This window comes from Stigmatopora argus, chromosome 23 (assembly GCF_051989625.1).
Source record: "Stigmatopora argus isolate UIUO_Sarg chromosome 23, RoL_Sarg_1.0, whole genome shotgun sequence".
NCBI lineage: Eukaryota > Metazoa > Chordata > Actinopteri > Syngnathiformes > Syngnathidae > Stigmatopora > Stigmatopora argus.
The window spans coordinates 1,703,197-1,720,946 of NC_135409.1; the positions used below are offsets into that span (position 1 = coordinate 1,703,197).

At 41.2% G+C, this 17,750-nt stretch overlaps 1 long non-coding RNA gene across 2 annotated transcripts in view; it reads left to right on the forward strand.

Annotated features, from left to right (window-relative positions):
- Window positions 1-14,283, forward strand: part of LOC144069098 (uncharacterized) — a 36,789-nt gene extending 22,506 nt beyond the window's left edge. For both annotated transcript variants that reach the window (XR_013298387.1, XR_013298388.1), the window contains exons 3-4: window positions 7,571-7,721; window positions 11,781-14,283. This is a non-coding gene — a long non-coding RNA (uncharacterized LOC144069098). The remainder of the gene's footprint in view (window positions 1-7,570; window positions 7,722-11,780) is intronic.
- The last annotated feature ends 3,467 nt before the right edge of the window (window positions 14,284-17,750 follow it).

The following is a 17,750-nucleotide window of genomic DNA, read 5'->3' on the forward strand; positions in this document are numbered from 1 at the left end:
AAATGTAGTCTGCTGAGATAATAGTCCAACTTTTAGCTTTGAGAGTTTGTCTGCTCGTATTTGGCCTTGCACGCTGTCGTACTTGTCTTTGTGACGGGATTCATAGTGCCGGCGAAGATTGTATTATTTGAATACTGCCACCGTCTCTTGACAGATGAGACAAACAGCCTTTTCTTTGCATTGAACAAAAATAATAATTGTTTGTCCACTGCAGGTTAAATACCCTGCATTCTGAATCAATTTTTCTCTTAACTAACCTTTTCGCCATTATTCCGTTCTCAAACAGGTTCAGGTTGCACAGTTTTTACATGCTTGAATAGCATCGCAATAGCGATGGCCCCAGGGCTCCGCCCTCACCTGCGATCATCCAGATGTCTCGCTAACATTCTGCTCGCGCATGCAACGGTGGAAGTGCCCCATGCATCAAAGGGAAACACTCTCCCCGCGCGTGTCACCAAAGAAGCAATGCGAAGGCCCGCTTCACTGGGATGATTTGTGGGCTCAGCAGGGGTGAAATGAACCAAACACAAGATTAAAACGTCCCAGTCTTCAAGGCCAAATAGGAAAAAAATCCGATAGCGTCTCTGGTATTGTTCAGAGGGCCGGTCCAAATGTGCCGGCGGGCCGTATCCGGCCCGCGGGCCGTAGTTTGGTGACCCCTGCTTTAATACTTGTCTAGACACAGTTTCCACATTCTTAATTTAGCAACTGTCTATCATCTTCTATTTGTACCTGTAGCTTATTTATCAGTTATTTAATGTCATCCATTTTGTTAGCTAGTAGTACAGTCTTTAAATGTTACCGTGTCCGTTGACCACCACACTTGCTTGCAACTTACTGACGGTTCTCTTTCCTTTCATAGTTTAGTAGCTCGAAGAAGCAGGTACGGGCAATTTCTCACTGTAGCATACCAGCCGAAAGATGGTCAAGTCTTGACTGATGGTTTTCAGTTTGTTTAATTATATTCCGTTCGTTAATAAAAACATCCAACCACCGTGAGGAATTGTGACGCTTTTGCCAGTGCTAAGATATATGAAAGACTGACAAAACTCAGCCACGGTTCATGCGTTAGCTGTTGCTTTTAAGTTTTGGACCTTCACAATAAAAGTTACGCACGGAATATGGACATATACTTATATACATTTACGGAAATCTTATTAATATAATCAAAACACTCTTTAAGAGAGTAACAAAAATAAAGATGATTATTCTTGAATTAGGTCATTTACAATGACCTTTGCACTACTACTATGAACACCCCTGAGTTTTCACGTTAATTTCACGTTGAAATACGTATTAGCAAAAATCTCCACTATGATGCAATCTTTTTTTACATTTTAGCTAATATGGCACAATTTGAGACTGTAGGGTGGGAAGGAGAAAAATTGAAAATGTAAAGCAAGAAGGATCAAAGTTGCAGTGACTGCATGAGCAACATGAGAAATGTCAGGACATACCAACAGGTTGGAGTCAACCATTCTGGGTTATTGCTTTCTTGCTATGGAAAAAAATATGGATTGGTTGATTTCAGAGCCAGATTGTAAATCATCCCCAAGTCACGAAAGGAAAGAGAAACTTTGATTGGTGTACGATGATAGCTTGTTTGATATTACTGAGCCAAGTCCAAAATTGGACTGTTATACTGTATAATCATTGGCCACGTGACTATCATAATTCCACCATGGCAAGCTTTTTTTGTAGCTCGTGGTGTTTGAAGACTTGAATTATCCATTCAAATGTATTCTAATTTAGAAGAAACATAAGAAATAAGGCCAGCCTATTATAAGGAAACCTGGCCTACTTTGCTGCACCGAAAATATACATCACGTTCACTTTTTAACAGTGGCGGTCGGTGCATTTTCTCGTAGCGCCTTCAACGTATCAATCCAACCGTCAAAAACTATTTTATGGCTATAAAACCTCTACTGCAGCTAGAGCTGCGACACATAAAAAATAATCAATAAATTAATGCACAAAAATGGGGTAAAATCCACTTCCTAGCAGCAGTTCATGATTAAATACAAATACTGGAGCTTTTCAGACATTAAAACCAGGCCAGGGGGGCGATTTTCCCGGGAAAAGACAGCGATGAACGTCAATGGCGAAAACATCCAGCCAAAAACAGCATTTATTGATTAAATACAAATACTGGAGCTTTTTAGACATCAGAACCGGGCCCGGAGTATCATTTCCCCGGTAAAAAGACAGCTATGAACGTCGATACGTCCATATGTGAAATGACAAAAATGCACTAAAATGAGGTAAAATCCACTTCCTAGCAGCATTTATTGATTGAAAACAAATACTGGAGCTTTTGAGACATTACAACCAGGCCAGGGGGGTGATTTCCTCGCAAAAAGACAGCGATGGACGTCAATGGCGAAATGGCAAAAATTAAACTGGGGTAAAAATCCACATCCTAGCAGCATTTAGTGATTAAATACAAACACTGGAGCTTAAATAAAAACACTGGAGCTTTTCAGATATCAGAACCGGGCCCACAATTGAAATATTATTTAGGAATATAGCCATATTATACTCACCAAAAATTCTTTTTAACTGTACACAATATCCATCCTCCTTTCTTTCTTCCTTCTTTCCTATCGCCATCGAAGCTAATGATGAAAGTCGAGCCTGTCCTGTCATATTTCCGGCATAGTCCGTCTTGAAAATAGCTTTAAATCAACACAACAATATACTATTTGCTTGTGGAGCTAAGTTAGCGCGCTGAAAGTGCCCCACACACCATTTTCCCGGCTGTAACAGGCTTGCTAGCTTCGGAGTTGACCGCCCTTTCTTAATGATGTCCATTTTTTTCTGGAAAAGTCCGTCTGGAAAATAGCTTTGTGAACAAATCTGCAACCAAATCTGTCAGCCATTGTGGGTGGAGTTTGCGATCTCTGGCTGCCTCCACATCCGGGCTTTGGCCCGCCTACTAGCCAATCATAGTTGGTGAAAGCAATGAAGTATCCCAGCCAGCAAAATGCTAACGCCTATGAAAAATCATTGTGGGGTTGCCAACTCGAAATCTGATTGGTTAAAAGCAACAGTCTTGTTTAATGCAGCAGACCCCGCAGAACTGATTGTGAGGGCTTTGAGGCAGATTTCTGACCTTGGCAACAAATAATGGCTGAAATGTGATTGGTTAAACGCTTCAATATGAAAACACACATCTGGAAGCAGTGCAACCAGGGGGAAAAGCAATGAAAGGAAGCTAACAGACCATTTGGAATAATAAGTATTGATGGACAAAATATAATATGATTCAGATATTTCTTAGGCCAGCAGAGAAGGTCTTGAAGGCCCTGATGCCCTGTTTTTTAACTAATTTCAGCAGAGAAACAACAAAAACATCATTTTCTTGTTTAATGTTACTACCCCTGTCGGACACTTGTTTAAAAACGAAAACGTGCAAACAAGGCAGGTGATGAATGACTTTGTATTGCTGGTGATATTTTAGCCTAGCTTCTCCATATGGACTAAATAGGCAGAGATGTGATTAATGGAGAACGGTGAAGTAGATTTCTCAGCAGGTAAACTTTAAATATCTCGTCCAGGAACAAACTGTGTGGCACACTGATCAATCACCAGTAAACGATTAATTTAGCATCTCTGCAGTTTGAAAATGAGGTGCTAAAATACCGTAATTACTCGAATATAACACGCATATTTTTGCTATATAATTAATTCCAATAGTTGGGGGTGCGTGTTATAATCAAGAACTATTTTTTTTTTTTTTTTTTTTTGTCTTGTTACATGGCCCTTAGCCTGGTGCTTTTTCTTGCCAAATAAATTGAATTGAAATTGAATTGAATAAAATAAATTACAAATTTTCGATCGAAAAAAGCATTGTCAAACTCACTTTGACGCACGGATTTTACGTCATCTCGTAAAGCCAATCGGATGATGTGTTGTGGGAGGAAGAGGAAGTGGATGAAGGAAGCGTGGACGTTGATAGGATTCTCAACGAAGAGATGTATGAGAGGACAGACAAAGAGAGAGAGGAACTCTTCATTTGAAGGATTCTAATGAATAAATTTGTTTGAACAAAACAATCGTGAAACGAAGAAAAAAAGGTAAGATTTCTGATTTTCGTCAGCGGGAAATTTTAGGTGCGCACTATATTCGAGTACTGCGTTTTTCCAGATTTTTTTGGCCCAAAATTACCTGCGTGTTATTTTCGAGTGCGCGTTATATTCGAGTAATTACGGTACTCTAAATATACAGTCGTACCCCTACTTATTCCCTATACAGAGGAAATGCTTAGCATGAATGACAACACAATGCAGGTGTGAACGCTTGGAAAATGGACTGAAACCATGGACATAACATAGGTACGCCATAACATATTGCTAGCCTACTGTAAGCTAGTGCCTTATCGGACAAAGCGTCCAATGTTTTGACAAAAAACAGAAAATAGACCCGCAAATGAGACTGCGCCCTATCACACGGTGCGTTTTCTAGGTGTGAAAATACGGTAAATTTAAAGTTTATGTTGTTACAAGCGCATCCGTCAAGTCTCTCTCACTCTCGTCCGCGGCCTCTGTCTGTACTGAGAAATTTCACATTTTAGTATTGAAGATCATAACTGCGGGTGAGCACAAGAGGGGACGGCGCAGGCGGGTCGATGGCCGTAGTGGGAAGGTCGGTTGCCGTGGAGTCCGTGTGGCGTGTACTGGTTCGAAGGCGCAGTCGATGTCCGTGATCTGTGGTCGTTGTCTGTGGTGCGTGATCTGTGGTCGTTGTCCTTGGTCCGTGATCCGTGGTCGTGGGGGCAAAGCGTGGTCGGAATCCTGGGTGTAAACAAGAGGTCGAGTATCAATAAGACAGGCAAGGAAAAACGCGAGAGGGACCTCACAGCATTCTGTTTAGTCGATCCAGCAGCATGGTCATGTTCCTGGTGGCCTTAAATACTCCTTGTAGGGTAATGACTCACACCTGGCAGCACTCGAGTCATTAGGGGCTGGACCTGTGATTGGGTGACAGGCGCAACCAGCCACCCGTCTAGTCTGGGGCCTGACACAGGGGTCTCCAACTACGGTCCTCGAGGGCCCCTATCCAGTCTGTTTTTCATATCTCCATTCTCTACTACACCTGAATCAAATGATCAACTAATCAGCAAGCTGTTCAGGAGCTTGATCATGATCCTGATTATTTGATTCAGGTGTGTTGGTGGAGGGAGACATGGAAAACAGACTGGATAGGGGCCCTCGAGGACCGGAGTTGAACACCCTTGACCTAAGGTGTTTGGAAGTGTTCCATTTTTACCCCTGATGCTTCTGAATAGTGCGACTTGAATACGTGTAGAGGTTGTTCGGTTCTCTTGAGCATTTTATTTTAACATTGTAACATGTAGTCTAAAATTGGTTGACAATGCGGTACGGAAATGAAAGCTTTTGTTTTTTCATCCTTTTAAATTTCACGAATCACCACACGTATCTCACGGCATTGCCGTCATGTCTCTTCGTCTCAATTCCATGACAATATTTTATCTTGAAGTCACATTACCCTGTTTTGTTGACGCGCTTTGCCATCATTCAAGATAAGCACCCTGTGGTCAACATTTCCAAACAAGTTAGACCCCTTGTGAACAAAATCAGGCTCTTGAGAGTTCTGGAGAACATCACCTCAACTAATTGTCCCTGTACTACCAAGCGGTCGTGACCATCTTTACTGCACAAATAGCCCTGCACCGCACCTTGCAAATTGGTTTTAGGCTGACAAATCCTTTGCCATTCAAAACCAAAGTGCAAAGTGAATAAAAATCCCACACCGCTTTGGTCACTACATCATCTGTCACAGATGCAATGAGCTTTGCATCTGGGCTAACCCGTCGCCTGAGGAGCTTCCCAGCACGGGAAAATGACGCAGGCACTGTTAACCTGCTCGTTGTCTAGCCAATTATCCGCCTATCCCACTGGCAAAGACATGGAAAACAAAAGGCGGCATAGACATAGATAAAGTTGCCCCGTGCCACGTATTACCTCATTGCATTTTGCATAGTTAATGCGGTTGGGTCGTCTTATTCCAGGATTTTTTTCTTTTTCGCAATCATTTACTGCCACTGTGCTGATTCGGTGGTAAATCAGTGTTAAGTGTGTTTCCAGTGACATGGAAATGAGTGTGCTAAGAGATGTCAAAACAGTGAAAATGTTTCTACAAGGACAGAGTTTTATTAACATTAACTCAATGCCTGCCTCTCCTAGTTCAATTGGATAGATGCGTCTCGTCTTTGGCACCAAAACAGTTAAACAGCTACAATTTACATATCGATTATTGTTACTTTCTTAAAGTGTTTTGATTATTTTAGTAAGATTTACGTAAATATATATATACGTCAGTGGCGGGCCGTCAGGGCCTTCAAGGCCTTCTCTGCTGGCCTAAGAAATATCTGAATCATATTATATTTTGTCCATCAATACAAACTTATTATTCCAAATGGTCTGTTAGCTTCCTTTCATTGCTTTTCCCCCTGGTTGCACTGCTTCCAGATGTGTGTTTTCATATTGAAGCATTTAACCAATCACATTTCAGCCATTATTTGTTGCCAGATCAGATCTGCCTCAAAGCCTGCACAATCAGTTCTTGCGGGCTCTGCTGCATTAAACTAGACTGTTGCTTTTAACCAATCAGATTTCGAGTTGGCAACCCCACAATGATTTTTCATAGGCGTTAGCATTTTGCTGGCTCGGACATGTCATTGCTTTCACAAACTATGATTGGCTAGTAGGCGGGCCAAAGCAGTACCGAGGCAGCCGAGATCGCAAACTCCACCCACTATGGCCGACAGAAGCAAAAACAAATAGATTCTGTTTGCTCACAAAGCTATTTTCCAGACGGACTTTTTCAGGAAAAAAATGGACATCATTAAGAAAGGGCGGTCAACTCCGAAGCTAGCAAGCCTGTTACAGCCGGGAAAATGGTGTGTGGGGCACTTTCAGCGCGCTAACTTAGCTCTACAAGCAAATAGTATATTGTTGTGTTGATTTAAAGCTATTTTCAAAACGGACTATGCCGGAAATATGACAGGACAGGCTCGACTTTCATCATTAGCTCCGATGGCGATAGGAAAGAAGGAAGAAAGAAAGGAGGATGGATATTGTGTAAAAATGATTTTTGGTGAGTAATGTGAAATAATCTTGAAAAGTAATCAAATAATGTTTCAATCTATGACATCAACTTCAATCCGTGTCATGCCAATGTCATAGATACCTTCCATCCACATCACAACCATCGGTTTCAAAACCATGCATCTTTGTAATAGGGTATGTCCTTTGTTTATATGTTTACGTGTAGCCTTTAACATCATCAGTATCACCACCATCATCGGTGTCACTGTCGTGCTGCATCTTTGTCACAGGGAATTTGTATGTCCCTTGTCATAGACAATTTGTATGTCATGAAATCTTGCCCTAAGTAAAATATCGGCTGTGGAAGTAGAGTCATCGGACCCTCCTTCTGCAGAAGCTTCAAAATCTCACTCATCTGTCTCGGTGTGCTTTATTTGTGTTCGACCTTGTGAATGTTCATACTGGACTGGACATTTTGGTGCCTAAACCCGGGATTCAAGATCTGTGGCATTGGGACAACGGGGAATCGAGAGGCCAAGAAAACTGACGTCAGCCATCCCCCATTGAGGGAAGGGGCCATTAGGGATTGGTCCCCCGTCACCCCGAGGTCCAGTGACGAATCTCATCGAACCAGGACAAGCACCTGAGACGGTAAGGCACTGGTTAAAATTAATTTGTAGAATCCAACCCAGCATAAGGCCCCGTTTCCCTTCGAGGAAGGGAAATGCTCCATTCGTCGGAGAAAAAGTTGCGTATACTATTCCCTGTGTGTTGGGGAAGCGTTTTCTGTGTGTCGGAAATATGTAAGAGTATACAGCAGGATAGTGGCTGATTGTCGGCTTATCCACGAGGTTCTGCCTGAACAGCAGACATAGGAGGAGGTCGCACCTCCCCGCCAAGGGACTTCGAGGGTTGTTAAAAATATAGAATAAATATATTTTTATACAGTGCCAAGATAATGAAAGAGCTCGATATAAAGAAAAAAAGAAATAGAATAATAACTGATAGCATGCATAATCCTCAAAGGGGAAAATAGATAAAACCAGGAGGTGCGTTACGACGCACTTATAAAACAATGATTGCCGCGCAAAATGAGAAAACAAATGACTAAAGAGGCTACTTGGGTGGATAAATAAGATAACAAAATAAGTATTAAAGAGATAATAAATTAGGATGGGACGTCCCTAGAGAGAAATAGCGTAAAATACAGCCGTAAGATAAGACAAAGTGGTCTTGGCGTGTTAATGGAGTTAGGGACTCCGCTAAGAGACAGAGGGAGAGCTGGTCCGAAAAAAAAGGGATGAGAAAATTGACATTATTATGACATAGAAGGTTATTTTCTCTAATCTACTTATTGTAAATTTTAATTGTGTTAATAGTGAGCTACAGAAAATGGCTCTTATCTTGAGTAAACAAAACGGATAAGAAATTCAATAGGAATTCAGATAGCACAATTTAGCTATTTTAGCAAAATGAGAGTGATTTGCGGTTTAGACTTAAGTATTAAGAATAATTTTGAACATTAGTGATGTCAAACATGAAGATAATGCAAAAATGGCATTCATCCAAATTATTAATGATATCAAACATGAAGACAATGCAGAAATGGCATTTATCCCAATTATTAGGTAAATTGTACCTGGCAGGTTTAGATAAAATAATTATTTTAGGATAGGCATGATTTCCCTGGGATGAAATAAACATCATGTATGTTCAGTGCACGGGATGTACATCTTGTTTTGCCCATCAGCAGATGAAATATGCTTTAGCGTGAGTCATATTAATGACTATTAGAATATCACGGAGTGTATTAGCATCAAACAATTGATGTCAACCAAATGATGTTAACCTATTTCTTTTGAGAATGATTGGTGCTGATAGGTCAGCAAAAGGAGGAGAGCTGCCAAGACGCCCAGACTTGGGATTGCGGTCTTCACCGGTGATGAAAATTTGCAGACCACCAATGTCTGATTATGAGTCAGAGCGTGAATGGTTGTCTGTCTTTTTGTGTTTTTGATTGGCTGACCACCGAGATATGATCAATCGACTACCGTATTTTCTCGATTATAACACGCAGATTTTTGCTATATAATTAATTCCAATAGATGGGGTGCGTGTTATAATCAATAACTAAAATAAATTACAAATTTTCGATCGAAAAAAGCATTGTCAAACTCACTTTGACACACGGACATTGTGCAATTTCCAACTTTGAATTCAAAATACACGCATATTAAAGATCGTCAAGCCTCACAAACATCACAATCCTGCATTAATAAGCTGGAAAGTAGAATGGCGATAGAGACAAATGGTCAACGCCAATATTTTTCCTGTAACAGCATAAAAACACCATGAACTTACCGTCAGTAGTGCAAAATGGAAGCGTCCATTTTGTATTGCATTCCAGCTCGCTGATTGGCTGATTTTCGGAGCCTGCCGCGCTCGGTACGATTATAAATTTTCCGTTTTACGTCATCTCGTAAAGCCGATCGAAAATCGGAAAGCCGAGACCACCACTGCCCCCCTCTAGCCTCGTACTCGTCTCAGTTCACCCTCTCTCAGTTCAGTTTTGGACATTGTACAAGCAACATGGCATCAAAACGAGCAAGTTATACCGCAGCGTTCAAAAGAAAAGTCATCAAAGTGGCAGAGGAATTGGGCAACAGAGAAGCTGGAAAAAAATTCGATATTAGTGAAGCTAACATCCGTGGTTGGAGGAAGAAGAAAGACTCATTATTGAAAGAAAAAGCAACAGCAAAAGCATCAGGACGTGGAAGAAAAGCAATGTTCCCAGAGTTAGAGAAAGAACTTCTTAAAACGATTGCTGAGAGAAGAGCTGCAGGGTGTGCCATCAACACAGTCGAGCTGCGTATCCTCGCCCTGAAAATCATGAAAAAAACCAACAAGGATTCCGGCTTCAAATCGTCTGCATGTTGGTGCTATAAGTTTATGCAACGGCACGACCTATCTGTAAGAAAGAGAACGTTAATTGCCCAAAGGATGCCGGAGGATTACGGGAAATTTTAGGTGCGCACTATATTCGATTACTGCGTTTTTCCAGATGTTTTTGGCCCAAAATTACCTGCGTGTTATTTTCGAGTGCGCGTTAAATTCGAGAAAATACGGTAGATGTCAAAGTGGAAAATGATTTAGAAACTTGGAATTGATTTCTGAAATCGCCAATAAGCCCTTTCAGGGATGGCAGCAACACATGAAAAAAAATAGATTTTGCCAATAAAAAATTTGATGAAAATGCAGCAGCAGTACTCCAAATGTTAAACTTGAAGTGGAGGAACACATCTGCTATGCGAAATGCGGAATTTGAGAGCACTGAGATGGAAAAACAAAGACAGTGCATGATATGGAATTCCAAAGAACCATTGATTTATAGTAATAATGGCACCCAAAGTGTGTTAACAAAGTAATTGACGGGATTGGCAAAAGGTTCCATATTTCGTTATGAAATCACTGCGCGTACATAACGAGTTCAAATCCTATTTCGCCATTATTCACAACACGATTGGAACTGGCCAAAACAAGCTGGAAAGGAGGATGTGGATCCACCTTTGCACTGTAAGAAGGTCCTCTCAGTTGAAACATTTGAGGAGACAGGTAAGATAAACTTTTTGACATGATCAGACGTTGATGGCAAGCATTCCAATATTGATTGGAGAGATTATTGCTCGGGGAGCAATGCAAAAGATTATTGCTCAAGGATCAATGCCATAAACTATAGGGAACTTTTTGTATTGGTTTTGTTGTCTCCATAAAAAGGGGTGAAAGCGTTTCAATTGAGACTAAACCTTGTTACAGAGGGTAAATGATCAGAAAGAAAAAAGAAACTACAATGGATAGAAATGTAACTAGATTTTAATTTCATGTCTGACTATTGAAAAATTAAGAAAATATTAGGAAAAATATTAATTAAGAAAGTTTTATGGGGGATGATGGACAAACTCCAAAGACAATGGAATGTTACATTTGATAAAAAGACCACTAGATTGGGATATTTTGAATTTCTAACTGAGTTTAATATGCAACGCGATACACATTATTGAATGAATTGGGACTTGATTAGTATGCATTTTATAAGTAATGAGTTTTAATTGCTCTAAAGGACAAGTATGCTAAAAATATTAACCTTGACAAACAAGGGGCGATTACATTTTAGTGGGTTCAATTCTTTTCAGAATTATGAATGTATGCATTTGTTTCTGGATATTAATTGATGTGAATGTAACTGTTGCAGAGAACTGGAGAGCTGTTTTCCTGAAGAGACAGCAGCCTGGTTTGCTTTTTGTATTTTTCCTATTTTAATTATGATTAGTTAATTTGTGTAATTACAGGAAAGGAAAACAAATATAGTTCTTGAATTTAACAAGGAAGCAGTGATCAAAATAGAATACCAGCTAGCATATTTAATTTTGACTGATAAGGCATTTAGATTTTCACAAACTAGTGATGGAATAAATACGATTTGTGATTTTTGTTCATTGGAGTATTAAGCCCAACCAAATAGCTGTATGCAAATGTAAGGCACACCGTCTGCGGACGACTTGTGCACAGCTAAAGGCCTGCCGTGCCTACCAAAAAATCTATTCCAAAATTGAGCCATGGGAGGAGCCATGTCTCAACAGGGGGGATGATGGACAAATGATGGACATGCCCAGAGGTTGGTGTAAATACCCACTTTAAAATTTTTGTTTACAGACAACCTCAGGCCCAAACGAGGGCATCCTGATCCGAGTCATAAAAAGGAAGTCCTGGTCCTTGCCATGCTGGGAAGGCCCATTTGTGGTTCAACTCACCACCCCCACAGCAGTAAGGATCGCTGAAAGGTGGACGTGGATTCACCAATCCCAGGTCAAGGTAGTTTGAGACATAGGTGACTCTGAGTAGACTGGAAGTCGGACGGTTCCCAAACCTTTGTCCGTGAAACACTCATCTGATGTCTACTCACCTGCACAACCACCTAACCTTGACCTCCCATAGACATGTGGCCCCCCACACCAAGCTATGACAAGTTCAGGGCCACGAAACAGGAACCAGGTGAAGGAGTTCATAAATTCAGAGCAAGATTTGAAGAAGTGTTCAAAACTCACAGTGGGATCATGGAAGACCAAAGTGACCAAGGGGTGTACCAAGCCCAACTGAGACAAGGGTTCCTGGAAGGGCTCCAGGCCCCAATCAAAGGGTTCGTAAAGAAGTACTGTGTCACATACCGAACCATGCCAATGAATCAACTAATGAGGAGGGACACCGCCAAAAGCAGACAAGCGCAGGAGTCAATTCTCTGACCCAAGCCACGGCCTCGTTGTTGAACCAAGGGTCACCAGAAGTATTCTACCAACAAGGACGTGGAAGAGGAGGAGGAAGAGGCCGAGTAAGACCCGGCCCACCAAGAAGAGCAAACTCAGAAGGCAAGTGTTACAATTGTGGACAGAGAGGACACTTTGCTCGAGACTGCAAAAAACCACACAGGGGGAACCAGAGACCCCCACCGTTCAACCCTGAAAATCAATATCAAGAATGACGCCAGAGGGAAGAGAAACAGAAGCCTAACACAGAGGAGGAAACTGAAGAAAGTGATGAGGAGGACAAAGAAACCCCTTGCTCGCCAGCAGAAGTGTTAGACTTAACAGAAATCATGTCCACCCTCCGGGCCAAAGACAGCAAACCATACTACACCTTACTGGTGGGACAAAGACAAACACCAATAACATTCTTATGTGACACTGGAGCAGATAAATCAGTCATCAAAGACCAAGTGCCAGGATTGATACCAGGAAGAGAATGGATCACTGTGATTGGAGCAGGAGGACACATGGAACTATTGAAGAAGTCGAGGAAGATAAAAATAACAGATGAAAATGGACGAAACCACGAAGCAAAGTTCGTCCTGAGTAAGAACTGTCCTGTGAACCTCTTGGGAAGAGACCTACTCCGTAAACTGGGAATCAGCCTTATCCCCACAGTTGATGGCATGAAACCAGTACACAGGTGAGAGGAAATGGAGATCAAAGTAGTCGAAGGTCAAGAGGAACCTCATACGTTCTACTCCATGGATTTAGCAACACAAGGGCCCTCATCTGTAGTCCGGCAGTTAAAAACCAAAGTCGAAGATGTAGATGGCCAAGCACAAACCCACTGGCCACTACACATCACCATGAAATTTGGGAAACCCTGAACAGAATTTGTTTAACAGTTCGAGCGACTAGAACCCCAACTAGTTCGATTGGAGTACCTGTACACCACGACAGAGGGAGATGCGACTCTCTTTCAGTGGACTTGCCACCTCAAGCGGAAAAACTGCTACAGTTTGGGATAACACCCCACGTGTCCATAAAGAGAAAACCCCACAGGCCCTGGAAGGACCTATGACGCATGGTGTGATTCCTGGAGACCAGAAGCGAGGAGTCGTGGTCACATCAGACTCCTACAGCCAGCAGACTGCTGATCTACTGATAACACAAACAAAAATGTCGTTCCTGTCACCAGCAAGACACCTGGCCATAACAGCTACATTGTTATTGCAACCCCATCTCACCGTAAAGCGATGCAATACCTTGAATCCAGCACACGCTAGTAGCTTACAGTGACATACAGTACCACCGCATATCAAACCACGCTGGAGATTCTCGCACTCCTTTGAAGTGTGACGAATTCCAGGATGCCGTCTCCTCTGTGTAAATGTGTTTGTTTTGACTATTAAGATGGTCCCCTGACAAGTGATTTTGTTATTTTCCATATCCTGCGAAGAGTAACTGATGATGATGTTTGTATTCTAAACCCGGAGAGGAGGGATACAAATTGATGTGATTAATAAAAAATATTTTAGTTACTATAGGGGGAAATGTGAAATAATCTTGAAAAGTAATCAAATAATGTTTCAATCTATGACATCACCTTCAATCCGTGTCATGCCCATGTCATAGATACCTTCCATCCACATCACATCACAACCATCGGTTTCAAAACCATGCATCTTTGTAATAGGGTATGTCCTTTGTTTATATGTTTATATGTAGCCTTTAACATCATAAGTATCACCACCATCATCGGTGTCACTGTCGCGCTGCAGCTTTGTAACAGGGAATTTGTATGTCCCTTGTCATAGAGAATTTGTATGTCATGAAATCTTGCCCTAAGTAAAATATCGTCTGTGGAAGTAGAGTCATCGGACCCTCCTTCTGCAGAAGCTTCAAAATCTCACTCATCTGTCTCGGTGTGCTTTATTTGTGTTCGACCTTGTGAATGTTCATAGAAAGCACACCGAGACAGATGAGTGAGATTTTGAAGCTTCTGCAGAAGGAGGGTCCCATGACTCTACTTCCACAGCCGATATTTTACTTAGGGCAAGATTCAGGCTCACACTCATACCAAGGGGCAATTTAGAAGGTCCAATCAGCCTACCAAGCATGTCTTTTGAATGTGGGAGGAAACAAGAGTACCCGGAGAAAACCGACGCAGGCTTGGGGAGAACATGCAAACTCCACACACGTGGACCAACCTGGATTTGAACCCACGTCTCCCACTGTGAGGCCGACGCGCTAGTGGAGTTGGGGCAGAGATCAGTCTTAAAGATAAAAGATTAAAAGATGCCTTTGCAACTCTTTTGCTAATGGCAAGAAATGAGTTAAAGACAAAAGTAATGGTTTGTCATTATCTTGTGATTTTTTTCTATCCATTTCTAGGCCTTCAAATCAAAGTTTACACTTTTTTTGCAGTACAGTCATACCTCTATCTGCGAAATTGATTGGTTCCAGAACGTAACTTGAAAATTTCGTAAGTAGAACAGTACTTTATTTGTAAATTCTCGAATTTGTTCCACGGTACTCACATAACTACCAACTAAACCCTTTAAAATAGGTCAAAATGTCCCAATTTTGTAAGAAAGATGTGAGAAAATTATCAGAAAATTATTTTTTATTGTCACAAAATGAATAACAAGTGCATACACAAAATCTACCCGTGCTGAAATGCATGGGAACAAGAGAAATCTACCGGGATGCAACATAGAACACACGAACATGAACACACATCTACTAATAGCACACAAACACATGAATGCACATTTTATAAACAGCATTAGGAATTCAAACAACCACATTAATCAACAAGGATTAACGTTTTATGCTTTTTTGAAATGTAATTTTACACCCATTTTATAAGTCACTAGTGCATCTTACCTGCTTCTGCAGTGCTGGTTGACGTACATTTAAAAAAAAACTATACAAAGACAATTTGCTTTGACGACTTTTAATAATGTTTCTAAAATGCACAAGACAAACGTCGACAAAGTGGGCACGACTCGTGAACACTTTTTCAGGATGTTTTTTCCACGAAGTCGGAAAGTTCGTTTCTCCCCACCATTTTTTTTTCTGATTTGTGCTGTTGCAATGGTGGCTGTTTCCTCCTCAGCCCCCTTCTCGTTGAATTCCTCGTGTATTGCTGAGCGTTGCATTTACTCATGCTCCATTGAGAGTTCGTTGGGGATCTTTTTACACAAAGTCAGAAAGTTCGTTTCTCTCCCATTTTTGTCTGATTTGTGCTGTTGCAATGGTGGCTGCTTCCTCCTCGGCCGCCTTCTCGTTGAATTCCTCGTGTATTGCCGAGCGTTGCATTTACTCATGCTCCGTTTTGGTGCCCATCGTCCAACTAACTCGTCAACGCCCTCATTACTGACCACCGCAACACAATTTCACCCACTTCATGCTGCGATTCAGGTCGAGGCACTCGACCACAGCCGCCCCAAGCATAAGTTTAAGCAGATAATGGGTCAAAGAAAAATCGAGGGTTGTTGTGAGACAACCAATGAGAGCCCAGTATGGTGTAGGGAGCTTCTAAAGTGAGAATCAATGCATCCGTGACAATATTTTCAAAATAAACTAACGGATAAGGAATGCATGTACTTTTTGGGGGTTTTCGTAACTTGGATATTCTCGAGACACTCATTTGCATATAAAAAGCTTTGGTAACCTGGAAATTTCGCACCTAGAGGCATTCGTAAGTACAGTATTACCTCGACATGAGTGCCCCGACATATGAGCAATTTGAGATACGAGTAAAATTTCGAGCAAATATTTACCTTGAGATACGAGACTAATTTTGATATACGAATATACGGCCAGATGTGGCCAACAAGAGAGGCTGCTTTTGAGAAGAACATGGGCACTGTCTTTCCTGTTCGCAACTCCCTCGTGTAATGTCTCTTCGAGCACAGGCGGAGCGTTGCATTTTTTTCCAGTTTTTTTTTTTCCGTTAGTCAGTGCAGAATGGCGGAGCCTGTTCGCTTATACGAGGGGAGTATACTACTTCTCGTTGGCAAGTGGTCGTGTGTTATCCTATTGTGAGGACATTTGTGTGCATCATTTTCGTAATATTTTGAAGGGAAGACAAAAGCAAACAACCCTCGATAAGTTCCTTTTAAAAACTGAAGCTGAAAGTCATGGTACGACTCGTACGGTGTTTGTAAGGTTTTTTGGGGGTTTGTAAGGGGAAATCATAAATCATTTATAAGGGCAGCAATCGGCAGAGGTTGACAGGTATGCTGTTTCGAAAATGGCAAACAATCCTGGAGCAAATTTGACACCCTTGATCACAGTCAAGACGATTCTAATCATTGACCAAAAAAGATGATTTCATGTACAACGTTGATGCGACCAGAACACTTAATTAGAAGAGACATTTATTTACACCGCGTTTAAGCGGAATGTGACAGGCACCCGCCACTCTGATTATATTTTTCAAAATATGGCAAAAACAACCCCCCTCAGGAAAACTTTTCTTCTGCCTGCTGGTCCTTGAGTTGCACTTGACTTTGTTCCTCAAACCTGCAATATTTATGATTCTGCATTTTGGTTTCATGATAAAAAGGCAATAAAATGGGCCATGGAACCTGCTAGCCTTCTCAGTTCAAATGGATTTGACGTCTAGCACCGCCAATTAATTCCTGTCTGCTGACTCTCATCAAGTGCCTTCTCGATATGAGTGTTTTTGTAACATTCTGATGTATCTTGTGCGTCATAATCTGTATTCATATCACACGGCTGAAATGACCTTGAGTTGAAAGTGGCACAATTTTATTAACGTCTCCAAATTACCTACATGGCAACAAGACCAGAGTGAATCTTGAATGAAGATGCATAATTGATTGAATCACGTGCTCTCTGACTACAGTCAGCTTCAAATGAAAGGGAATCGCTGGCTGCTTTTTGGCATGTTAGACTGTCACATCACTGTTTTGGAATGACTTTTGACCCTCCCACATCAAGATGAACTAATCCTAAACAAAGCAGAGCAGTCATTATAGTTGTGTTTATTGATCTGTGTACAGATTAAATCATAATCAATCTGTTAGGTAAACGCCGATGGAAGCTCAGTGAATGACTAATTTTGAGCTTCTGGTGGAAATTTCCATTTTTTTTCAGTTCCAGGAAGTCTAAATGATATTTAATGTGTTATGCAAGAATATTGACTCTTGCAGACAGTCTCATCTTGCTGCAAAGAATTCCAATAATTTCCTGCACTTATATTGTCCTTTTACGTCATACTGTTACCTGCCAACATCTGGAAAATTGCTGTAAAATTGATTAAACTGGAGAATATTTATTTTTAAAATGGCTAAGTAACATTTCACGGTGATTAAAAACTAAAATTGGAATGCTGATTCCCTAAATG